This window comes from Mesocricetus auratus, unplaced genomic scaffold, assembly GCF_017639785.1.
Source record: "Mesocricetus auratus isolate SY011 unplaced genomic scaffold, BCM_Maur_2.0 Super-Scaffold_100008, whole genome shotgun sequence".
Classification (NCBI taxonomy): Eukaryota; Metazoa; Chordata; class Mammalia; order Rodentia; family Cricetidae; genus Mesocricetus; species Mesocricetus auratus.
The window spans coordinates 2,233,856-2,260,000 of record NW_024429192.1 but is presented as its reverse complement, the minus strand read 5'-3'; the positions used below and the strand labels follow the sequence as shown (position 1 = coordinate 2,260,000).

Genomic DNA, 26,145 nt, shown 5'->3' with positions numbered 1-26,145 from the left:
ACACGGAGAACAGACCTAAACAGAGTTCTCAAAAGATGAAACGCAAGTGTCTGAGAAACACTTAGAGAAATGTTGAACATCTTTAGCCATCAGGGGGATGTAAATCAAAAACTACTTTGAGATTTCATTTTGCCCCAGGCAGAGTATCCAAGATCAATAAAACGGATGGCAGAAATGATGATGGGAAAAGGGGAACACTTACTCATTGCTGGTGGGAGTGAAAACTTGTACAACCACTAGGAAAATCAACGTTGGATGTTTCTCAGAAGACTGGGAATCAATCTACCACAATATTCAGCTACATTACTAATGTTCATATACCCAAAGAACTCTGTTCCTTACTTAACTTGCTCATCTATGATCATTGCTGCTCTGTTCATAATACGCAGAACTGGAAACTGCCTAGATGTCCATCAACTTATGAATGGACTTTCATGAAGTCAGTAATATTTTACACCTGTTGATAAAAGGAAATTTGCAGGCAAATGGATAGAGCTAGAAAAAAAAAGCATCCTGGGAGAGAATGGCTGCTATCTTTTAAGCTTTAGATATGTGTGCTCAATCCAAATAACCATAGGGGATAGGTAGCTAATAAGAGACCAAGGAGGGGGAAGAGTCTTCCAAGGAAGGGGTGTTGGGGAAGTCTTATGCCAATAAAGCACTGTCTGGCCAATAGGGAATCTAGATAGGAGGGACTAGGAGTCCAGGAGGATTCTGGGAAGGAGAAACACAGGAGAGTTCGAGATGTAACGCCATTGGGGTAGGAAGCCCGGAAACCTCTCCAGTAAGAGACATACTTAGATTAACAATTATGGGGTAATTACTTAAGTCAGAGCTAGCCAGTAAGAAACAAGCAAGGCCAACAGCTTCATAATTAATATAGCCTCCTGTGTGTTTATTTGGGACTGATGCGGATCTGGAACCAGGCAGGCGAGAAGGCTCCTCTCAAAGAAAAAGCTTCTCTTAACAAAGGGGAAGTAGAGTATAATGTTATTAAGAGATGGGGGGGGGGAGAGAGAGAATATGAAGATGAAATTGGGAAGAGAAGGAAGCAGGATAAAGGAGGGACAACTAACACTAACGGCCATTGGAAAGGCCATATGAAAACTTACTGCTCTAGAAGCTCCCTAAAACATGTACATATGTGAAATGAACTTAAATGGAGTCACTACATAATGGGTGAGACTATGCCCCATCTGGACATCTTATACGACCAAGTAAAACCTCCAGTGTGAGGAATGGGTTTCAAATTATTGAGTCATTGGACAAAGGGGTCCCCTAGACGACACCCTTCCCCAGTCACAAGATATTGCAAAAGCTATTGGTTGCTCTCCACAACGTGGTGGCAAGGCCCTATTGCTGAAGACACAGCTTACGTACGCCCATCAAACATGGAGCCGTCAAGCGGGTCCCCTGCTACAAGCTTCACCCTGACTGACTGGCATTCAGGGTACTGGAAGCTACTCTCCACACTGCCAGGGGAGAAAAGTAATCATCAATCTTACCCAGCTACAAATCTTTCAACCCATGGCCAACAGCTTGCCTGTGGGGTATATTGGTGCAGTAGCAGCACAAATGTTATGGGAACAACCAAGCACTTTTATTTTGTTTTTAATTAAATTTAAGGCACACTCCTTAAATGTGGAACTCATTCATGATATTGCTAAAGTGGTCAAGGCTATATCAACCATGGAAACCAATTACTGTTACTCTTCTAAAGGACCATAGCAATGAAATGTAGCCTAATGGAACGTGTGTAAAGCCGTAGATGAGTATTTCTCAGTCCTAGTCACGGACACTTCTTGCCGTAGATGGGAACAGGATCAATACAAATAAACTCACAGAGACTACGACAGGTGAGCCAAGACCTGTAACAAAAATCCCAGCATGGGGAAGAGGAAGTGAACACAGAGTCCCACCCCTAACTAAGGAGCTATCTGCAATGGAAACCTTCTGGGAAAAGGGAAATTTAGTGGTCTGGGGGTGTCGCTGGGTTTATGAACCACACTCCAGGGCAGGTTCCATGTCCAGGAGCAGCTGACCAACACATGGCAGACTCCACTGGTTTGGTTTGGTTCCTTTGTTTTGGATATTTTTGTCCTATTGGCTCGTGGTGTGTGTGTGTGTGTGTGTGTGTGTGTGTGTGTGTGTGTGTGTGTTGACTTTTCAGTTTGGGGGTTTTGTTTTGCTTTAAGGGAGAGGAAGGACATGAAGTTGTATAGTTAAGAGTCAGGGAGGATCTGGGCAGAGTTTAGGCAAGGGGAAAAAGAGTCTGATGAAAATATATAAAATGTTTCTCTTTAAATGAAAGTAATTTATTATTTCTTAAAGGGATTGTCAATACTGCCCCAGATGCCACACAGGGACTCCGTCAGGCTCCCAGTTCCTCTATGCACAGCCCTTGGTTCGCATTTTAAATTACCCATGGCCTCCCAATGTCTTCCTTTGTACCAGATGCTGGCCCGGCCCATCAGTTCCCTAAGACCAAAACAGAAGGATAGGGCCCAAGGCTTAGCGGGGGAAACCCCCGGTTGTGAAAGCATTTTTTTTTTGTAACTCCTGGGTGGAGCTCAGTCATGTGAGTCCTGCCTGAAATCTGACACTTGGGAAAGACCATTTTTGGGCACAGTTGGTGTGATGACATCTTTGCAACTGGAACTGACATGGTTTTTGTTCCAGGCGCTGTGAGTAACCGTCCCCTCCCTGTCTCCCAAGCCGTGTCCAGGTGGCACAATGGCCCGGCATTGCCAAATACAATTCCCGCCAGCTGTTTCCATGAGTCCAGACTTTAACCTCTTCAAACGTAGAAGCAGAGCTCACCGTGCGGTCACATGACACAGCAGTGTCCAAAGCTCGGACTCACGAGGTCCAGTGGGCCAGACAGAGCGCCATGGAAGGTTCCAGGCTAGACAGACAGCAAGTGAAACATGAGCTCTGGAGAGAAGAGGGCTCTTGTGTCAGCTTCAGTCACCTCCGTGCAAACCTGGCAGTGAGAAATACCTGCCAGTTGATTAATGACTTCATCCGACGTTGCCATCTCCAAAGATCGCTCTCATCTGCCGTCCCAGGTATACCTCGGTCAGCTCCCCCCACACCCCACCCAGGTTGACTTTAATATGCCCGTTTTGCAGATGTAGGAACTGAGGCCCTAGAGAAGTAAAAATCTGGCACTGAATGGGCTGGCTCCTGACCTGGCTGGCCTGTCGATGATGGCTTTAGAGTTATGGAGAGATCTAGGCTGCCTGGAGCCCAGAGCCGCTGCCTCCTCTGAGTGTCTAGGCATCTTCTCCGGGTTGCAGCCTATCTTTTCTGTCTCTGACTGGGCTGCTCTGCGTCATACGCTGTCACCAATAAAGCACGCCCTTGCGTCTGAACATCAGCCCCCTGCCCAATAACGCTGGGGCCCTCAGTCACCAAGTCTGTGTTTTAGGTTAGATTGTAGGAGGCTGGGCCCCTGTCTGCCCCCGTCTGTCTTCCTAGGTCATCCATGGATCCCCAGACAGAGTGTGAGGTGAGCCGCAGGTGCGTTTAATCTGAAGGTGAACAAAAGCCAGGCCCGCCTTCACCCTGCACCGAGGAAACACAGGATCGGCAGAGGCAGCTGCAAGCAGGTATCCCAGGACTGCGAGGCTTGGGACCCAGCACGCTAGTTGGGTCTACGGTTAAGGGTCCAAATAGCTCATTTCTCCTGGACGGTGTGTTTTAGGAGCAGCTCAGGGATCAGCCTTGCCAAAAGCTAACAGGTTCTTGGCATCCATGCTACCTCAGCCCTGCCCTGGGAGCTAAGGCTTCAGTTTCCAGAATACATCCATGGCATGTACATGTGAACACACACCAGATGCGTTCATCCATGCATACGCAGGCACGCTCATATGCTAACACATTCTGCTGGTTTCACACTAGCTGTTTCTGCTCCTTTTAGCCCCACCCCCCATGTCTTGCAAGCATTAACTCCCCGGCGCTGGCATAAAGGGCCCCCACACATGGGCAACATTTGTCTTATCGTAGCTCTGCAAGCCAAAGTGTGGTCGGAGGATGTCAACAATTTGTCACCTTTTGAGACAGGGAGGATGGCGTGTCCCCAGCTCCTTCCCTGGTGTGCAGATGGCCACCTACTTTGTCCGGCTCTCCTCGTCCTCCTCCATCTGCAGGCGTAGCTGTGCCTACGCTCTCCTCTTCGTCAGAATGCCACTCACCTGCATCCGAGCCACGGCGGAGGCCTGATCCTAATTCAGGTACCTCTGTAAAGACGCTGTCCCCCAAGTCAGGCTCACCTTGAGGTTCATTCAGTACATGACTCTGGGAGCATTAGGTTCAACTCATATCCACCCCCCACCCAACACTAAGCAGGTTAATTTCAGCTGCAGTACCCCTGGTCGTGTCTGTGCTCTCGAATCTATCTTAAACATATATTACAGACTCCTGGGGGCTCTCGATATATATATATATAAAATTAACACAAACTATGTTTACACTGCAGAGTGCAGAAACAAAACGCAATCAGATCTAATGCTCAAATGAAACTGGGGAGAGAAGAGGATTGGAAATGCAGGTTAGTGGTAGAGGAAGCATTTGCCTAAACTTGAGCAAGCCCTCTGAGTCCCAGACTAGCAGAAGGAAGGGAGGGGGAGGGGAGGGGGAGGGGAGGGGGCAGTGGAGGGGGAGGGGAGGGAAAGAGGGAGGGGAGGGAAAGAGGGAGGGGAAGGGAGAAGGGAAGGAGATAGGAAGAAAGGAGCCAAATAAAAAGAGCCAGGTTTTTGTTGTGTTTTTTTAAAGATTTATTTTTATTTTATGTGTATGGGTGTTTGACCTGTTTGCATGTACATATACCATGTGTATGCCTAGTGTTCAGGGAAGAAGGGGGCATTGGATCCCCAGGAGCTGGAGTTAAAAATGACTTCGAGGTGCCACGTGGGTGCTGGGAACCGAACCCAGGTCCTCTTCGGGGCAGTGCACGGGCTTAACTGCCGAGCTGCAGCCCCCAAGAGCAGAAGACACAACAGCCCTGCTAGGAAATGCTAGACGTTGGGTGGATGGCACCTGGGAGTGAGGGCGGGGAGGGCGGTGGGGGACAGGGACGGGGACAGGGGACGGTGCCAGGGAGCCGGGGTTCTCCACTTCAGCGAGCTGTTTCCACATTCCCAGGACACCCCGTGTCCATGCTGCTCTCCATTTATGTGCTGAAAAGAACACGGCTGGGTCTAGAGCCTGGCTGGCCTCTCACCCTCCAACCCAAGCGAGGCCAGTCCAGGTGGGCTAGCGATTTGTTTGCCTGGGAGATGGGATATTCTGCCAGTTCTGAGCAGGTAGCTGGCCTGGAGGCTACAGGGGAAGGAAGCAGAGGCATGGAGGCCTCCTCTGAGTTTGGAAGGCCTGTTGCCACAGCCAGTGTCTCTCCTGTGTTCCTAGAGTGGCTGGGAGATGATGGGGCCAGGGTGGGAAGAGGTCCACAGACGTTGTACAGTTGTGGTAGCTTTGTCACAGCTTAGGGGAGGAAGTGGGCCAGGGAGCTCTGCAAGAAGTGCTCTGTCCTCCAGGGTGTCCACAGAAATGATCGTCACAACACGGGAGGAAGGACGGGGGCCCAGGGAAGCTGCAAGCCCCTCCAGAGAGCAGGGGTCCTTTGGTGTCCCTTGTGCATCCAAGAGGTCTTTTTTTTTTTTTTCTGTCCTTGCAGGACTGTGCGGGCATTCTGGGAAAACATCTGAAAAGCACTCCAGCCTCCCCAACTTTCCCAACCGATGTTGCAAAAGACATCTTAAAAGCATCAAAAAGCAAGGGGGGAAAAATAATGGGTGGTTGGGTAAAAATAGCATGTTGACAGAAAGCCTAGACACGCTGTGGAACAAGCACACACAAGAGGAAAAGCTCTCACGAGTAAAAGATCAGAAGGGACTCGGAGGAAGCTGTGCATACAGGATCCCCCCATCTACAGGGATAAGGCCAAGTGGGGGCATCTCTGCAGTGAGGGAGAGCTGGTACCCTCTTCGTCTGTCTTAGCTACCTTCCTGTTGCAGAGACAGGATGCCCTGACTAAAGAGAGAAAGGGCTTATCCTGGCTACAGGTCAAGGGTACGGTCCATCATGGTGGGGGTGTCTCCGTAGTAGAAGCTTGAATGACCAGGACACACTATATCCATACTCAAGAAACAGGTTCACGGTGCTCCTCAGCTCCCTTTGTCTTTATCCGGCATCCCCCTTAGGAAACAGCCTGGCCCACAATCTTCCCAAATCAGTCAACACAATCAGGACTACCCCACAGGCATGTCCAGGGACTCATTTCCCAGGCAGGTGATCCTAGATCCCATCAGAGTGACGATTAACACTAACTGTCACAGTGTCCCAGCAGTGGTAAAGGGAAGGCATCTGGGTCAGGCTCCAATCTCTCAAGAGCCCAAAGACAACTTTCCCAGGGACTTCTGCTCCTGTCTGCTTCTCTGGAAACCGACAGATGCCCAGAAGAACAACAGTCCCAAATGTCCGGAAGACTCTGGTGTCCACCCAGGTGGCGCCACCCACACCACACCTGCAGACCATCTGCTTGATCCTGGTTTAACCCTTTTTGCCTAGTCACTGCTGTTTGATGGACGCCATAATTCCCTCTCACCGATAGACTCATCAGTTTCCGCAAACACTAGATACCCGGAAGGCAGCCATGGGGGGGGGGATGTTGGTGCCTTGAGGGAGGTGGAAGTGATAGCATCAGAGCCCAATGAGGAGGAGACGCTAACAGATGGTGACAACCGTCCACACCCTTATTCCTATCCTCCCATTGACTACCGATGCTTGGGCAGCCTTTGGCCAGGGGGACTAGCCACACAGGCCAGAGGAGCCGCATGGACACAAGGCACGCCAGCGGATGCTGCGTTAGAATCTGGGGCTCTCTTCTTGCTTGTTTATTTTTGTTAATAGAGACTTATATTATTAAGGGGCTCTGCACCTCTAAAAGGAACATGACAGCAGTAAATCTTTGAAAGAACCTAGAACATCTGTCAGAGAGGACATAAGAGCCACTCTGGATCATTAAGTAGTGCCTCTGGCTTCCTGAGAACCAGCCTGAGTAGAAGCTTCTGTTACACTACAGAAGGTTCTCTGCTGCTTACCTTCCTGTTTGGTTCATCCAAGTTTATTCAATACAGTCATATAGTTCACAGATCACTTTAAGGGGCAATTAAAAGGAACCATGTTCATTAAGAACTTACTATGTACTAGACACTGTGCCAATAATTTACATATATAACTTGATATTTTTCTATAATAGCATGATGTTACAATATGGAGTAATAGCTGGAGTATCGGTTCTGGAGTCAGACTACCTAAGACTTTGGGGCTTTCTTAGTTCATCATGTATAAGTAAACTGAACTTGGTTGAGGATATAGGGCCTGCTTGTTCTTTTGTATCTATGTCTGTCTACAAAATATAGAGGATCTATTTCATAGGCTTTCTTGAAGAAGAAATAAAATGATCAGTAAATGTGAAAAAAAAAAAAAAGAATCTGGGGCTCACAGCCCTGGGCTCTCCTGATGAGAAGAAGCTCTGTCTTGTAGCATCTTCCAACTCAATCTGTTGAATGTGCCCACTGAGCTCCCTCCGGGGCCTTCTGCTCTGTTCCCAAGAAGGGGTTGAAGCAATAGAGAAAAAACGGCTTCTATCAAGGGCAAGGTTCATCAGACAGTGCCCACAGTGCTCTGCAGACATTCCAACAGAGTGATGGAAAATGGGGACAACTGGAGAATTCCCAGGTAGTAACAGGCAACCTAACGTCTAAAGATGAGACGCAGGCAGCCTGAAGTCGCCAGGGGCTTTTGAGTGGCAGCTTCTTCTGAATTGAAACGTTCCCTCCAGGAAGGTAGAGGAGGCTCAATCTTCAAAATTTCTCAATGAACTCTTCTACTGTTGCCAGGAGAACACACAAATAAACAAACAAAAAAAATCCAACTAAATCCAAAAACACTGTATATAATTTTTCAAGTGTTATATGACCATAAGGCTTTTAATTTTGATTCATCAAAGAACCAAGGTTTTTAGGTACTGCCACAGATAGATAGACAAGGTCCCAGCTTGTAAGAGACTCACTTGACTCAGAAGCAGGTAGGAACCAAGGCTGTGGGCTGTGACGGTTCCCTATGGTGCCGGGGTGGGGGTGGCTTTCAGCACAGTGTGGTTAGGACTCTCTAATTACAGAGAGGATTAGAAGAGACTACAGAGGTAAAAAGAATCACAGAGCACAGAGCTGGGGTTGGCTCAGCGGGCACAAGGCCCTGGATTCTACCCCCCCACACACACACACTCCAAAACCAAAAGTGAGGCCTCATGCCAGGCATTTATGTTGCTGGAAACAGTTCCTTAGGACCACAGTGACCTTTCTCTTCTGCGTATGACGAAGTGAATGATTTCATTCTGTCATGTGCTCTCTCTACCATGAGCCACAAGTCTCTATAGGACCATAGCAACAAGGTGAGATGGTGGATAGTGACATCTCTCTATAGGACCATAGCAACAGGGTCAGATGGTGGATAGTGACACCTCTCTACGGGACCATAGCAACAAGGTCAGATGGTGGATAGTGATACCTCTCTAAGGGACCATAGCAACAAGGTGAGATGGTGGATAGTGACATCTCTCTATAGGGCCATAGCAACAGGGTCAGATGGTGGATAGTGATACCTCTCTAAGGGACCATAGCAACAAGGTGAGATGGTGGATAGACACCTCTCTATGGGACCATAGCAACAAGGTCAGATGGTGGATAGTGACACCTCTCTATAGGGCCATAGCAACAGGGTCAGATGGTGGATAGTGATACCTCTCTAAGGGACCATAGCAACAAGGTGAGATGGTGGATAGACACCTCTCTATGGGACCATAGCAACAAGGTCAGATGGTGGATAGTGACACCTCTCTATAGGGCCATAGCAACAGGGTCAGATGGTGGATAGTGCACCTCTCTAAGGGACCATAGCTACAGAATCTGATGGTGGACAGAAACCTCTGAAGAAACTGTGAGCCAACATGGGTTTTCTCCTCCTCCTAAGTCAGCATACTGGTCATCTATGTTTTATTGTTGTGCCCATATACCTGGTACAAGCACCTAAGGATTTCTCTGCGCTCACAGTCGGAGGACACAGCCCACAACAGCAGCATCGGGCGGCTGGTCATTTTGCACCCACAGCCGGGAAGCAGAAAGAGAGGATTCCGCTGCCCAGTTCTTTTCCCCTTTGATCCAGTCCTGGAACCCACCCCAGGGAAAGCGCTGCCTACTCAGGGCTACCTTCTCTCTTCGGTTAACCCAGTCCAGAGGGTCAGCCACTAGCAGAGAAATGCAAATCAAAACCCGAATGGTGTTTCTCTTCCCACGGGTTAGAACAGCAGTTATCAAAAGGATCAAAGCCAGCGAGCGCTGTCAAGGACATGGAAAAAACAAAAAAACAAAACAGAGCCTTCATGTGAACCAGCTACTGTGGGAAACAGCATGGAGCTTCCTGGAAACACTACAGATACAACTGCCATGTACATGACCAATCCAGCAAACCCCATTTGCACCACCTGCGTTCAGTAATGGGGGGGGAGATATTCTTGCTACCAGCTAGAAATCAGGCAGAATTAAAAAAAAATCTCCCTCTCCCTATCCCCCCCCCCTCCACCCAAATTTATCCTTGGGCCTTGAAACTGCCTAGGTGGACTCCTATCCTGCAACAGCAGGCCCTCGGGATTAGGGGGACACACACCTTGTCCTGGTGTGAACTGTGTGGGGAAGATCTAGAGGCAGCCTCAGAAGACTTCCTCACCGCTCCCTCTCTGCAGCCCTCCTAAGAAACGGGCGCTCTGCGGTGAGCGAGCTCTCAGAGTAGGTCATTTTTCTTCCGAGGGCTCTCTTTATTTCCCTGAATGTTAACAAACTCCGGTGGGTGGACCGTCTCTCCACACACTGAAACCAAGATGGCTCTGAAGGTGCAGCCTTGAGGGCTCCTGTGTCCCCCGGTGGCGATCTGATAGGGCCACAGGTGAAACAAGATTACCCTTCCTTTACAAAACATTTTCAGCCTTCAGAGTTCTGTGGGGGGAGGCGTTTGTGGGGTTTTGTGCTAGTAAATGCCTTTTCCCTCCGGTTTCCACTAGTTACATGGGCCCAGGCCATCCTAGCTGCCCATATAACACATTCCCCCTGGAAGCCTGCTTTCCCAACTCTTGGTCTGATGGTATCTGCCTCCATCTCCAGTCCCTTTTCCTGTCTCTGGGACTTGCCAATGATCCCCATCCCCCCACTGAGCATGACAACCCAAGCCAGTACAGGTTCGGCCTCAGAAACAGCCAACAGGAGTTTGAGTCCAGCACCCACAGCCATTCTATTATTTTTGGCTATCTTGTTTGAGAACTGAGCTGTTACCAGCCAAAAGGCAGAAGGCCAGAGTCCCAATGGCACCCCTAACCAAGGACCCCACTGTCCTGAAACCCCAAGTTCTAGTTTTACGAATTACCCAAATCAACACGCTCCCCAGAGGCTTGGCAGTTTTCTCTGCATTTTTTTCTTTAATTGTGAGTCATATTGACATAGCTTATACTTAATTCAACACCGAGGAAAGTCTGTCTTCAGTAAAACTTCCTGCCCAGAATTACAGACCCCTTCAGATCAAATGCAACGAGGTGTCTAAGGTGAACTCCATTTTCCAGATCCAGAGGCTGCAGCATCCTTCCTCTGGACCCCAGCTGCCCCAGCCTCTCCCTCTTGAGTCACCTGCTGTCCAGTCCACTGCATTCCCTGGCGTTTGTTCCTTGGGGCCATTCTGGAGTGGGAGTGTTTTGGGCAAATGGAAAGGCTTTGATCTCTGATCTACCCTCTCCCCAGAGCAGATGACTTTGCCCCAGCCCCCGAAGACTGGGACTGGAGGGGCAGAAAACACAGCCCACAGGTATAAAGGCGAATTAACAACCTTCTATTGCTGTAATAAGACACCACAGCCTTGGCAACTCAGAGAAGAGTTTGTTTGGGCTTACAATCCCAGAGGGTTTAAGAGTCTGTGGTGGCAAGGAGCAGGAGGCTCGGGGCCAGGAGCAGAACCTGAGAAATCAGTCTTGAGCCACAAGCAGAAGCAGAGAGTGAACTCAAAATGGGACAAGTCTTTAAACTCTTGACTTCCACACCCCCCCCCAGTGACATACTTCCTCCAGCACGGCCACACCTTGCGGCCACACCTCGTAAACTTTCCTAAACAGTGCTACCAATGGGAGACCAGTTATTCAGATGCCAGAAACTTATAGGGGGTATTTTATTCTAACCACCACACGCAGCATCCTCAGGGCTCCTTGGGCATGAGCACCAAGACACCAAGTAGGATGGCAGTGGTTCAGATGGGTGTGACCCAAATGGGTGTGGCCTAGATGGGTGTGGTCCAGATGGGTGTGGTCCAGATGGGGACCCATCCTCAAGCAACTAGTGATTACAGCACAAGGGCATCTCCTGAGTTCACATGAGGCTGAGCCACACCTCTGCTTTCCCTCCCTCATCATCCCCCACCTCTGACCTCCACCTCAAACAAAGACCAACCTGAAACTGGTTTCGTATTTGAATATTCTCTCCTGTTCCCTCTGCTGATGAAATTTCAAGTCTGAATCATCATAAAATGAGGGCTGAACAAAGCCTGCTAGATTAGCGATAAAATTGATGTGCAAGGTCGATATTTCTCCCGGCTCCTGCAGCATTTCTAATATCAGGTACCAGTAGCAGCCCTTGGAGGAAAACCAAGCCAGCGGGCAGAGGCATGAGTCAGTTGTCCCCAGACATCAAGGCCCACAGAAGACGATCTCCGCAGTGGCCCGGTGTGACTTCCTGAGTGAGACCACACACACACACACACTCAAGACCTTTTCTTGAGCTTCCTGAACACACAATCCCCAAAGTCTCAGCTGTGGCTGGCTGATCAGAAACCCACAGTTGCAATGTTTACCTTATACCAAGAACGCCCCTGAAGGCTAGGTACCGCTGCTGCTGAGCCTGCCCAGTGACCCTGCACCAGCCTGCATCCCTTCACTGAACCGAAACCCTCCCTTTTCTAACACCTCACTGGACCCCCCAAATATAGGGAGGAGAGCAGCTTGTCCAGTCACCTCTGTGCGTGGGATGGATTGACTCTAAAATAACCTAGAACCGTGTGGGATGAACAGGACCACGTGGGAGGTAGCAGGAGCATCATGGAAACTGGAGAAGGGGTCGCCATGGCAACCAGCTCTCTATCCCTCGCTCCCCTGTTGCCTGGCCTAGAGTTACTCTCTCTAGAACACGCGGCCTGAGGCCTTTCCATACCCTGCAGCAAGACCTAACAGTTCTCTGCAGATTCGCAGAGTTGGGCGGGGACTAAGCGTTCTGAGCTTAGTCCCTGTGCCGAGCAAGGAACCCTGAACCCCACAACCTTTCCCGAGCCGGCAGAAATAATTAGGATAAAGTCATAGAGGATGCGAGTTGTGCACCGCAGGCAATGGCTGGTGTCCTTACTAGGGAGAAAATGAAGTCCTGAGGACCCACGATGATGGGAAGACAAAGGGCAGGCAGAGGCTGGAGAGAGTCGGGAGCCACAGGCACAGAGCGCCAATGAGAGCCAAAGCGGAACCAGAAAGAGGCTAGGGGAGGATCTCCATCGACACCTGGACCGCTGGACTTCACACTTCCGCGTCTGAGGCCTCATGGGTCCATACTGTGTCGCAGCAGCCACAGGAGGCTCATAGGATACCACAAGGGGGTGTGGCTTTGTTCTGAGTACACTGTGTCGGCCGGGCTGCTCTCTGCAGCCGCCAACAGTTGATTCTGCCTCTTAAAATCTGCTTTTTAATGCCGTAGTGTCTGGAGTCACAGGGAACATTGGCACTGGCCAATGGGTGACAGGAAAGGGGTAAAGGAACTTGCCGTTCCGCGAAGAAGTTTCCTTTCCCCGAAGTTCGTTTCTTACGAAATGAAAAAGCTTGAATCGAAATGCATTTGAAAATATTGTGGACCTATCTTTCCGTATTTACCGGTTTTTTCAAAGAAATGGCTTGTGTTAGTGTAGTTGTACGCATTTATGGGGCACATTATAGTAATTTGATACAAACTCAGTGTAATGAATATACCCATCTCCTTGGACATTTACTATTTAGTGTTGGGAACCACTGAACACTTATGTATATATTTATCTATTTATGAAATATACAATATCATCCTATGCCACTGTTACCTTAACACTCCCCTCCTCCCCTTCACCTTTCAATGACCCCAGTGACCTCTGCTCTATTCTCGGCTTCTAAGGCATCACCTTCTCTGGCTCCCACACATAAGCAAGAACATTTAACACTTGCCTTCCTGTGTCAGGGTTGATACATATCGATACATAGTCTCCTATGTATCAACTTAGCATAGTCTCCTCCGTGGGAAAGGATCATATGTGTGCGGAAACACATTCCCCACTGTCACCCGGACCTACCCAGACATCAGCTGAATCCACGGGCCCAAGAAGGCTGTCCCCTTTGCTTTGCTGAAACTGGTTGAACTTACAGAGATGTGTTTCCCTTGAAGGTTGCGCCCATCACGAAGGGGTTTCCCACACTGTGGGAAATCCTGCTTGCTTCCTTCCGCTTGGCTCTAGGACTTCCGTTAGCCTCCCGTATCTGCAAATGTTTCCAGGTGAACAGTCACTGTAGAAGCACAGAGGCCATCCTCAGCCCAGAAGGGGGCTTCACCGGTCTTGCCTTTGTTTAGTCTTATGCAATTAGTAACATCGTATCTTTTTTTAAAAAAGGACTTTCCAGGAGGATGTCTCGATCTCCATCGTGTTCCTTGCTGCCTGCTCTCATTTCGTGAGGAGCTTGGTTTACTGCAAGTTTGGGTAAATAGTGTTCTTCTGAGTAATTAGCATCCAATTAGGCCGCAGTTTCATGTCTGCCATGAGTCAAGCCTCTTACCCAACCCCTGGGAAGAGTTAAATGGGTCAGGCTTCTGTTTACAAAGCCCAGCCATGCTGACTGCTGCAGGCAGTGTTCAAGCTATCCCTGGTAGCCAGAGGAAGATAGATAGCCCATGTTCTTGGCCCTTGTGAAAGGGGCTGGACCAACGGCCGGGTGATCTGAATACTTCCCCTCTGATGTTCCCACAGCTCAACATTACCACCTTACACTGACAATGAAGGGAGCCCAGCCCCACCCTGTGAGTGACAAGGTCACAGCACTGTCCCCGTAGGCAGGTTTACTGGAAAGGACACCTGCGATGAGTCTCCCTGCTGACTAATGTCTAAGTTGCCATGCTGTTCCCAATTGTGTTAAATCTTTTAAAGTGGATGCAACATCAAGTCTTGTTCCTGCTAGGCTGGCTAACTTGTAAGCCCCGAGGATCTACCTACTTCTCCCCTGTGTTGGGGAGACAAGTGCGACCACCACTCCTGGTGTTTTGTTTGGTTTTGTTGGTTTTGTTTGGTTTTAAATGAGAGTTCTAGGGAATCACACTCAGCCCTCAGGCTTGTGAAACCAGTGCTTTACTGACTGAGTGGTCTCTGTCAGACATTTTAAATACAGATGTCCCTCGATAGCCACAGAGTACTCCACCCCAGAATCCCTCTGTCAGCTCCCCAACACAATCCATGCATTTTAGTTCCCTTCTAGAGGCCAGTCTATGCACATCTGCCTGTATACTTTAGGCACCTTTAGATTAATTATGATTGATGAACAGTGTGACTGTAATATAAGCACTATACTTTGTGTAGGAAACACTGACAAGAACGAGTCAGTAGAGAGGATTTTTTTCCCTTGAGTATGTTCTACCCATAGTTGGTGGACTCCATGTATAGACAGCCTACAGAAGAGGAGGACCATCTGAGGCTGGGAAGGAGAGAGAAGAACAGTGGGAGGGAGGGACGGGTGACTGTGAGCTCACTGTGTGCAACTCACCACGGTGGACGTCTTGCTGAATTGCCCTGCACATGCCTCCAAAGAAGAAAAAACACTTGCTAATGCAAACACAAGATCGTGGGGCAAAGATGTTATCGAAGCAGCCGGAATAAAACTGGTCCTAGCATTTCCCTGTGTTTGTTTCATATTTTTGTTTTCAGTCTATAGGGTCTATGCTGCTGCCCATTGTTCCTGGTGTGCTGATGGGCACACCTTCTGTAATAAATAGATCTAGTTAAATGTTTGTTATTTTCATTTATTTTTCCCCCAGCTGAAAGTTGTGCATCTATTTCTACTATTATTATTTGTTTTTTAAGGTTTAATTCCCCCCCCCACTGCTCTTGTCTGCTTCATATTTATTATTTCCTTTTTCCTATTTCTGGGTTTAATTTTCCATCTCTTAATGTGAAAGGTTAGGTCTTTTCTTAGTTGTTTCCCACAAACTCGATCATGCAGTGTTGCTGATCTTGTTTAGTCCAAGATAGTGTTAATCCTTCTTATGACTTCTTCTCTGACCCATGAGCTATTTAGAAGTCTGTTGTTTAACTTCCAAATATTTGGGGATTTTCCAGATTCTCCTGTTGTTGACATATTAAATTCTGCTGTGAGCAGAATATAAACTTTATATGATTTCAATCCTTTTAAATCTGCAGAGGCGTGGTCTTGGTTCAGCCCATGATCTGTCTGTGTGTATATACAAAGAATGTACATTCTGTACCTGTCATGGCTGACATGGTGACATCCAAAAGTCATCTTCGCAAATAGCATTTTCTAGAGCTTGCATGTCTTTGCCAATTTTATGTTCACTCAATCTTTTTTTATTTTTCTAATTCATTCATTTAATTTAGAAACAATCTTATTTTACATATCAAACCCAGTTCCCTCTCCCTCCAGCCCTCCCATGTCCCCCACCAACCCCCCATCCCACCCCCCAGGGAGGGTGAAGCCTCCCATGAGGGGTCATCAAAGTCTGTCACATCATTTGTGGCAGGGCTGAGAGAGTATCCCTCCATGGGGAATGGTTTCCCAAAGCCCATTCATGCACTAGGGATAAATACTGGTTCCACTGCCAGGGGCCCCATAGTCTGCCCTGGCCTCCTAGCTGACACCCACATCCAGAGGGTTTGGCTTGGTCCTATGCTGGTTCCCCAGCTTTATGACTGGGGTCCATGAGCTCCCTCTTGCTCAGGTCAGCTGTTTCTGTGGGTTTCTCCAGAACGCTCTTGAACCCTTTGCTCATCCCTCCTCCCTCTCTGCAACTGGGTTCCAGGAGTACGGCTCAGTGCTTAGGCATGAGTGTCTGCTTCTGCTTCCATCCTCTGCTGGGTGAAGGCTCTAGGATGTCACTAAAATTTTTATGTAAGGATGTGTGTGTGTATTTGCTGTGTGTGTACAGGATGTGTGTGTGTACTTGATGCCTGTGTGTATTTGGCATGTGTGTATGTAATGTGTGTGTATATGGTGTGTGTATGTCTACAGGTGTATGTGTACATGGTGTGTGTGTACATGGTGTGTGTACATGATGTGTGTGTGTATTTGGAGTGTGTATACATGATGTGTGTGCATATTTAGAGTGTGTGTATACATGATGAGTGTGTACATGGTGTGTGTGTACATGATGTGTGTGTGTACTTGGTGTGTGTGTGTACATGATGCATTGTGTATTTGGCGTGTATGTGCGTGATGTGTGTGTACATGATGAGTGTGGGAGTGTGTGTACCACAGTGCACATGTGTGGTCAGGGGACAGCCTCGTGGAGTGTGTTTTCCCCTTCCACTTCTATATGGGTTGTGGGAATTGAACTCAGATCACCAGGCGTGTGCTGCAAGCTTCCTTATCCACTGAGCCTTCACTGGCCAGTGTTTCCTCATCCTATAAGATATGGCCCCTTACCCTCTGACTCCATCTGGTTTTGCTTCCATTCTTGCATGCTCCGAGAGTGTCTCTTCTCCGTGGTCACCTGACCCTCTGTCAGCACGAGATGTCCCTCATCCCTGTCATCTTTCTGATGCTAGCTAGCATCCACTCGATTTTGATTACTTATCCTGGTGTCCCTTTCTGACCTGCTGTGGGAACTCATTCACCCGATAGCCTTCGGGGTACTGGCCTATTAAGGCGTGGTCTCAGGTACTACGTGCGGACTGACGAGAGGGAGAAGCGTGTTCTCGCTCTCTCTTGTGTGGGGGTCTAAGATCTGATCACAGCATCCTGAGCCGCCAGGCCAGAGGACCACTGAGGCTGTCTACCTTTATTGGTGTTCGTGAGTGTTCCCCAAATAAATATTTGATATCCTTTTATTCGGGCTCTTGTGGACTCCCTTACTCTTACACTGAGCCTTTGCTTTTGCCTGAATTCATCGACACATTTTAAACTAGGTCTTGTGTAGGTCACCCATGCTCTTCTTTGTGTGTGTGTGTGTGTGTGTGTGTGTGTGTGTGTGTGTGTGTGTGTGCTTTACCCTCATATAAGCTCAGCCTTTCCACGAGAGTGCTAACCAGCTGTGCATCATGTAATTACAGGATAGCTGATTTTGAGCATACCATCCTGCTGTTTTTCCTGTGTCCCCCAGACCCCCTTTATTTCCTCTCTTCCCATTTTAACTTTCCTTTGGGATGCATGTTTTTACTGTCCTATTTTATACAAGCTATATATACACAGTTACATATACTAAGTTATTTATACTGAATATAGCTTTTCAAAGGCAATGCACCATCCTTAGAATCTCTGCTGTGCTGTTTGCTTCTCATGTAATTTTAATACAAAAATACGTTTTTGTTTTTGCTGTTCACCTTAAATTTTAACTACTTTTTTTTTTAAGGCAGGGTTTCCCTGTGTGACCCCAGCAGGCTTGGAACTCACTGTGCTAACTAGGATGACCTTGAACTCAGAAATCCTCCTGCCTCTGCCTCTGCCTCCTGAGGGATTAAAGGCCACCACACCTGTCTCAAGCAACTTAAAAAGCTATATTCACGGATTCCTAACGACATTCTGCTACACTCATGGATTAGTGCCTAGTCCAATTGTCATCAGAGAGGTTTCATCCAGCAACCGATGGAAACGGAAGGGGAATGCTGCAGAAGGGGTGGGGAGGATAACAGGAGCCAGAAGGGGGTCAAGGACATCTCAAGAAAACCCACAGAGTCATGGACCTGGGCTCCTAGGTACTCACAGAGACAGAACCGACCATCGGGGAGCCTGCCTGGGTCTGAGTTAAGCATTCCGCATGTATGTTACAGTCGCGTAGCTCGGTCCTCTGTGGGACCTCCTAACAGTGTGGGGTGGGGGTCTGCTCTTTTCCAAAGGGAAACAGGAGGAGTGGATTGGGGGAAGAGGGGAGGGGGCGGAGGGGGCAAGGAGGAGAGGAGGGAGGAGGGAGGGAAATCCTCTCATACACTATATGAGAGGATTTTTTTTAAAGTTACACTTACTTATTTTATATGGGGAGGGCACGCCCGTGTGCTCACATGAGGGTCAGAAGACTCCTCGCCTCCCGCCACGTGGGTCCTAGGGTTGATTATTCATGTTGTGAGTTTTGGCGGCACCTCGCCTGCCGAACTGCCTCCTGGTTCCCTAAGTAACTTCAAAGGAAAAAAATTAACAAGGCAGATATTTTGTAGGTATCCACGTGCTTAGCAGCACTGGCAACCTTTAAATCATGTAACCATAGGTTTCTTAGCCCTAGGGTTAGAGGAACTTAGTTCAAATTTAATGTCATAAATTTACAGTGGGTACCCCCCCCTCCCCGAAGTGAATTCTTGGAGCTGGTACTTGTTTGCAAATTATTTTGTTTCCATTGCCAAATGACTGTTTTCCACGCACAAGCAGTCACAGGCTAATAGGGCTTATTTACGATCTGTCAACCTGCCCGCTGTCTGACACACCCTGTCTCTCTCTTTGGCACTGCATGGTTTCTGATGGGAAGTCTGTAGTCATTCTCGTTCTCTTTGAAATATGCTCGTTTTCCCTCTGCTCAAAAGGGTTTTTTTCCTAGCCCTGTTTTAAGCTATATAATATGATGCTTTATCATGGAGCATAAACACATGAATGAGTGTGTGTGTGTGTGTGCTATTTCAATATGATACTTTTTCATGGAGCATAAGCACGTGAGTGTGTGTGTGTGTGTGTGTGTGTGTGTGCATGACCTACAATAAGTCCTTGGATGCCCAACCCTTTTCATCAGATTTAGAAGCACTGTGGCCATTATCCCATCAATGTTCCTGCCTCTCCTCTCTGGCATCTTCAAGGAGCCTTGTGCTGGGGGACTTCATGCTTGTCTGCACCTCACGGATGCTCAGCCCCAGCTGTACATCAGGTTTCGGCTCTCTCTGTGCGTCTCATTAAGTGATGCTGTGTTGTTGACTGGTTCCTTGTCCACTGTGTGACCTAGCTGTCTTTTGGGTCCTTTCTTAATTCAGCTGAGCATGTTGTACCGTGTATAAATCTGGTAGGCATCGTGTTTGCGTGATTTACTGGCTGGTCAACTCTGACTTTCTTTTTAGGCTGCAGGGATATTCCACTTTGGAAGGGAGCTAAGTAACCCAAAGGCCAGACAGAGGCTTAGAGGGCCTGTTTTAAGCTCATCCAGGGCAGGTCATGATGATGCGTTATCAGAGTCCAGTGCTATCTCCCAGCGTGAGTGGCTTCTCCAAGCTTCTAGACGGAACCTCTGCTCTGATCTGTCAGAATTAATGTCTTCACATGGGGCTTGGACACTGAGTTACTTTATAGCTCCATGGTCATTCTATCTATAATTTTTGAGGTTCACACCACAGAGGAGCAAATACCACAAAAGTCCCCATGCAATCTCTGAGGGTATTTTTCTTTTTTCTTTCCTTTTTCCTTCCTTCCTTCTTTCTTTCTTTCTTTTTTTATTTTTCAAGACAGGGTTTCTCTGTGTAGTTTTGTAGACCAGACAGGCTTCAAACTCACAGAAATCTGCCTACCTCTGCCTCCTGAGAGCTGGGAGTAAAGGCCTGTGCTGCTGCCACCACCACCCAGACTCTAGATACTTTTCTGAGGAACTCCCTCCTCTTTGGGCTCTGCTCTGTAACTTTTCACGGCATTAGTTTCCTCCTACACCCTGAACTGTTACGGCTGCTTCTTCAGCTCTTTGAGACTGCTCGATTCTGTTCAGGATGCCACGCCTGCATCTATTGTCTGAAAAATGCCTCTAGATAGAAAGTCAGGCACTTGTAGAGTTTAATATTCATTTTGCCTATTATTGAATCTCATAGTTGTCAGGGTTTAGGTGTCACTCATCCCCTAAAGGCTCATTCGTTAGAGGCTTGCTCTCTAGACTGGAGATGGGAGAGATGTTGAGGCTCTTAAGGAGGAGGTAGATTTTATCACTAGGGTGCAGGCTCAGAAGTTGTCTTTGCTCTCCCAAGGCTGATTTGCTGCAAAGGACTAACTGTGTTTGAGAAGAGTCAAGGTTTCCTTCCAGAGAGAGAGGAATGGGGACAACGAGAGACTATGATCAGAGTATTATACACATGTCACAATCAAACCCATTCTTATGTACAACTAATATACATTCTTATTAAAGTTTCTATTTGAAAAAAAAAGAAGTGAATCTGATTTCTCCCCTGTTCTGGTTTTCTCTCTTGTCATACGACCTCTGCCTCTCACACAAAATCCCTCCACAGTGCCTCCTACATTGATAGGAGGCTCTGACCTAGCCCAGGGAAGGAAATAGAAGGGAAGTTCCCTAGGAGAAGCCAACACGGTCACCTGGATTTCAGCCTCTCTAAGCTAAATAAAACTCCTTCCTTTACATGCTCTTCCGTGTCAGATACTGCATTATAACAATGGGAAACATGCTAACAATAGCATCAGACTATCTACCAACCCATGTCTGAGAACAGCTGTCCAAATCTATTGTGTCCAGATGTCAAGTAGTTCATGTGAGACAGGAAGCCTGGGTCTTGTTATTTCCTCAGGATCAGAAGCCAGCAATGTTTATTTTTTTTAACCTAATTTGCGTCAATAGTTATTCCTCCTTTTTGCAGGTTTTTTTTGTTTGTTTGTTTTTGTGGTCTCTTTCCCTTAGATTGGCTTCTGTGCTTTGTTGTATTTTTTAACTAAATTCGACTTTATCATATCTGATGGTTTTAAGTTCCTACTCATTAAATGTCAACTTTATCTATTGGTAGAGTTTAAACACAGGCTCCTGGTTTGAAGGGCTGCCCCCCCCAGCCTGTGGAGGAGGCGGGGCTAGTTGGAGGAAGTAGGTCACTAGGGCTTATCTCAACTCCTGCCCACTCTGCTATCTCTGCTTCCTGCCTCCAGTGTGCACTCCTGCCTTGCCTCGGGCCCGAAGCTGTAGAGCCAGCTAACCTTGGGTTCAAACCTCTGAAAGCCAAAATCCAAAAGAAACCCTTTCCTCTCTTCAGGGGTTAGGGTTAGGGATTCGTCACAGCTACCTGTGCCACCCCCTTGCCTCCCCTCTCCTTCCTTTCCACTTGACTTCAAAGTTCTAACGTGGAGCTGCCATCCCCACGCTCCATTTTTAAACTTTTAGGATCTGCAATTAAGTTAGCACGCAATGAGCACACCAGTGTGAATGAATCTGGACCGAGGGAGAAGTGCTCTAGGTGAAACTCAAATAGGCTCGTGCGGTTGACACACCACAACTCCCCTTCGTAAAGGGCTCCGTTCAGTGTTTTCCAGAGGCTCTCCACGGTGGGATGCTGGTCACCACCAAAGAAAACCTACACATCACAGTGCCTCTCATTCCCTGTGCTTCTTTTGTTTGTACTGGGAACTGAACACAGGGCCTCCCGTGTGCTGAGCAAGCACTCTGTCGCTGAGCTGCATCCCTTTCCCATTTAACGGTCTCTCTCCATCTTCCCTCTAAACCCTTGGCACCCACTGATCTGTTTTCTGTCCTGGCAGACTTGTTCATTGCAGAGTGCGACAGATACAGAACCACACGGGAGCTTGTGCTCGGTGACTGGTTCTGCTCACTGAACCTACAGGCTTCAGCTTCCACCCAAGTTGAGTGTGTGCTGCATTTCATTCTTTTTCACGGCCAACGACGCGCCCTGCTTTGTCTCTCCATTCCCTGGCTAACGGTGTTAGCCTTTTGGATATGAACAAGGCTGCTAGGAACGTCTGCGTGCAAACGTCTGTGCGGACACGTGTTTTCAATCCTCACGGAGTGGAACCGCTGAGTCAGATGGCAACTCCAAGATCAGCTCTTTGGGGGAATTGCCCAACTGTATTTCAAAGCCCCTGCATTGCCAGTGGTTTTCCACCGTCTGTCTTTCCTTCTTTCCCTGAGCTATCCCGGAGGGTGACGCACGGCACGCTGTGACTCTTATTTGTAGGAGTATAGCCGTCAATTCTCTTTCCTAAGATCAAAACTGCTTTTCTAAGACTACCACCCCACCATGCGTGCATAATTTCCCTTTTTAATTTTTATCTCTAAAATAAGTGCAAAAAAAAACCCATTAGGTTTCACTGTGTGGCGTTTTGAAACATCTTGATTTTTTTTTCTTTCCCTTTCTCTCCTCCCATGCTTCTGGCCTTCCTCATCACCTTCCATTCCTAGCAGCCTCCTTTCTGCTTTAATGTCACAAGTGTCCTATTAGCTTCTGCACCTTCCTCAACAGCATCTCCCTTCTTCTCATGGTCCCCTCCCTAATTTCATTACCCGCACCTCCACTCAGCCCCACATATATATACACACGACCATAAGCACCGAGGGTCAGAATCCACTATGAGAGAGGTCATGTCATATTCGCCTGTCTGAGTCCGACTTACCCCTTCCCTTACCCAGACTTTCTGTTGCTGTGATAAAACACCATGACAGAGCCAGGCAGTGGTGGCACACGCCTTTAATCCCAGCACTGGGGAGGCAGAGGCAGGCGGATCTCTGTGAGTTCGAGGCTGTCCAAAACAATACAGAGAAATCCTGTCTCGTAAAACCAAAACAAAACAAAACAAAACACCATGACAGCTTACAACTGTCCTGCTACCATAGGGGTGAGCAGGACCCACATTTCCTTACACACTCAGAGACTATCACTACAAATGCTGGCGGGTGTGGTGAGTTGGGGGTGGGGAAGATGGAGGAGAGATTGCCAGTGTCTGGTTTCATTTGAGAAAATAAGTTTCTGTAGCAGGAGAGGCAGGCAAGAAGAGCCCCAGCATCCCTGTAGGAAGGCTTGTGGAAGGCATTGGTTTTCTGTATCTCCATCCTCTGCAAAGCCACCAAGCCAGTAGCATGATGGAAAAGTCACTCCCGTAGAACAAAGTCACCCTGAACAGAGTCTTTCAGGACCACAGACTGGAGCTGTGGATGGTCCATTCCTGGGGGGGAGGGATGTCCTTCTGTATATATGTTTCTCTTAATGGTTGATGAATAAAACACTGGCCAATGAGGCAGGAAGATAGGCAGGACTAGGATGAAAGAGGATTCTGGGAAAGGTAGGCAGAGAGAGAGAGAGAGAGAGAGAGAGAGAGAGAGCCCGCCAAACACAGTCACCATGGAGGCCGCCAAAGGGGTAACAGGTCTGGACCCTTCTCTGGTAAGATAAGAACATGTGGGAACACTTAGGTTAATAGAAATGGATTACTAATTAAGGCAGAGCTAGCCAGTAAGAAGCCTTAGTTACCGGCCAACAGTTTTATAGCGAATACAGCATCTATGTACTTACCTGGAGCTGAAGCCGGGGCAGTACCTGTGGGGCCAAGAAACGCTGCGACAAGTCCATCCGTCACGTCACTCAGCTTGCTCGGTGCAGCAGATTTATCGACTGCCTTTCCCTCAGCCTTCTGGCGTGCCAGATGCTAGGAAGGATTCTGGATCGGGAGTAGAATCCTGTAGTTAGACGCTGAAAGGGTCCGAGCAAGCGAGTCTGTGGCCATCTGACGCCGCTGGAGTAGGCGTTTTGGTTTCCTCTGGCTGGGTTTCTGAAGTCCAGTTCCTAGAAACAGGTACAAGGCAGTAGGTGGCGGGAGGAGTTGATATATGTGTGACTGGGCACTTTTCCCCCCGGTGGTAGTTGTTTCTAATTACACAGAAACTAAATATTCCCTGGTCACTCATGTCTGGAGTGCACTCTGCAGTCTGTGTTTCGAACAGCAGCCATTCATCGGCACAAGGGGGGGGGCAGTTAACACGTTTTTTTTTTTTCTGCAGAGAATCAAGATAGATAAAAATGGTTCGGAGGAAGGTTTGTCTAAGAGGGAAAGCGAATGGGCTACCAATAGGAGTGAAACTAGGAAATGTCTGAAACAAACTCTGGCGTGACTCAGAGGAGGCAGAGGGACTCTTAAACATGATTTACCAGTATACTTGGCAGTGGAAAGTTAGTGGTGCTAGAGAATTCAGAACTATTTGGAAAGAGCTTGGCATAAAGAACACTGCCATCAGACAATATCTGAAAATCTAATACTAAGCTACGGATGCCCTTCCTTGGTGCAGTAGACAGGGTGCTAGACTCGCAAAAACAGCTACATTAAATTATCAAGGACTCTGGTAGACGAGCATGCAAAGCAAGAAATGGCAGATGAAGATGCTGTGCAAAAAGCAAGCTTTTCCTAACACATGGGCATCTGGCCCAGTGAGCCAGGGTTGATGTCATTTCTACTGGCGGGAGCTTGGAGCGGAGGATGAACATTTGAAAAATGGCAAAGAGCTCTCTCAGTGGGTCTGAAAAATGTGTGTTGGCCTTAGAAGTTCTGCACTTAGTAGCTGTGACACCCACAAATGCTATGGTTGATGTCTATTTCCTTGGCTATCCCAGGGGAACAGAAAGAAAGGCAGAGCAGGTCACAGCTGGCAAGCCCTGGCCAAGGAAAAGTTCTTGCGGACGGGCTCCTGAGGCTGGTGCTTCCAAGCCCACTCGCAGGCTGGAGCGTGGAGACCGCCACTGAAGACACATTTGCAGCTCAGGCAGCTTGGATACTGATACGGGAGAAGGGACTCAGCCACCCTCCTGCAGGTCCTCACACAGATCTCAGAAAGAACCCTAGTGAAAAACTAACATCGGTGTGAATGCACACTCACACGTGCCCAAACGGTGAAGATAGACGAGACACAAGACGAAGAGATAAATGGGTTTTGCTTAAATGGGCAAGTGTTCTAAGGAAAGGGAAACTCGACAGAATCAGTGTGTTTGGGGGGGGGCAGAGAAGACAGTGTCAGAGTCGATACCGTTCAATGCTTACTTCTTAAAACACCGTCACAGAGAAACCCTCTGTGCACATAACCAAGAAAAGGGAGACGATGGACAAGAGGAAATGACAAGGATAAACTCTTTCTCCTTTTGGCTAAGCCAACCAAGAACAAAAGGGGAAAGTTAGACATTCCCAGGGGGAAAAAAAGGATGGTGGGAGAAATAATGAAAAGCAGGGAAGGGGTCAGCTGATGAACTCCATACAACCAGACAAATCGTACACGCACAAGAGAACAAAGAGGTAGAAGCATCAAGTGGGTGGTTGGCGGCATTCAATGAGCGTTAACGGTGGGTGGGGCCAGTTCTCACTTCTTGAATACGTATTTTAAAGACATGTTTATGCTTCTCTAAATGGAGATATGATTTGTTCAACATGCCGGGAGGGAGAGGCAGAGAGAGAGCAGGTAGGTAGAAGGGTGGAGAGAGGAAGGCCCACTGTGAGCTGGTCGACCCTGAAGCTGTGACTTTCTAATAGTGTTGAATAAAGTTTGGAAAATGAGGACTCGTAGAGTAAGGAGGCTTAGTGTGCTAGTCTGGCAACCTGAGTCCGACGCCCAGAACTCAAGGCAAGGTGAAAGTTGTTCTCTGACTACACACACACACACACACCACACATACATGTACACATGCTTACACAAATGCACGCACACATGCACACATACCACATGGGTGCACACACACACACACACACACACACACACGTAAGCTTTTTTAATTTTGAAAAAGTACCCTAAGGAAGGAACAGAATGTCAGGTGACTCTGAAAAATATAATAGAAATATCTTCAAGTGAGGATGCTTTAGGAGCAAGTCACCAACCCTGCTTTAAGAAGAAATTTTAAATGTGAGTGCATTACCATCCACAGATCAAATTTAAAGCAAAATTGAAATATCTCAAGAGAGGCTTTCAAAGTATTAAGGAACTAGTTATATCAACTATTCCACAGCAGAGAAAAAGATACAGAGATAGAGCCTGTCTCCGGAGGCTAAATTAAACCCGGCTCCGGTAACACAGAGGAGAAGACTATAGTCAGGTTCGGATGGAAATAACTTTC

General features: G+C 47.9%; 1 long non-coding RNA gene across 2 annotated transcripts in view; it reads right to left on the bottom strand.

Moving 5' to 3' along the window:
* Positions 1 to 23,834, bottom strand: part of LOC110341590 — a 30,053-nt gene extending 6,219 nt beyond the window's left edge. The window contains exon 1 of one of the 2 annotated variants that reach the window (XR_002383556.2): positions 23,569 to 23,834. This is a non-coding gene — a long non-coding RNA (uncharacterized LOC110341590). Of the gene's footprint in view, positions 1 to 13,523; positions 14,161 to 23,568 lie in introns of those variants that run through there. The other variant, XR_005878782.1, reaches the window with a different exon arrangement.
* Positions 23,835 to 26,145: the final 2,311 nt, after the last annotated feature.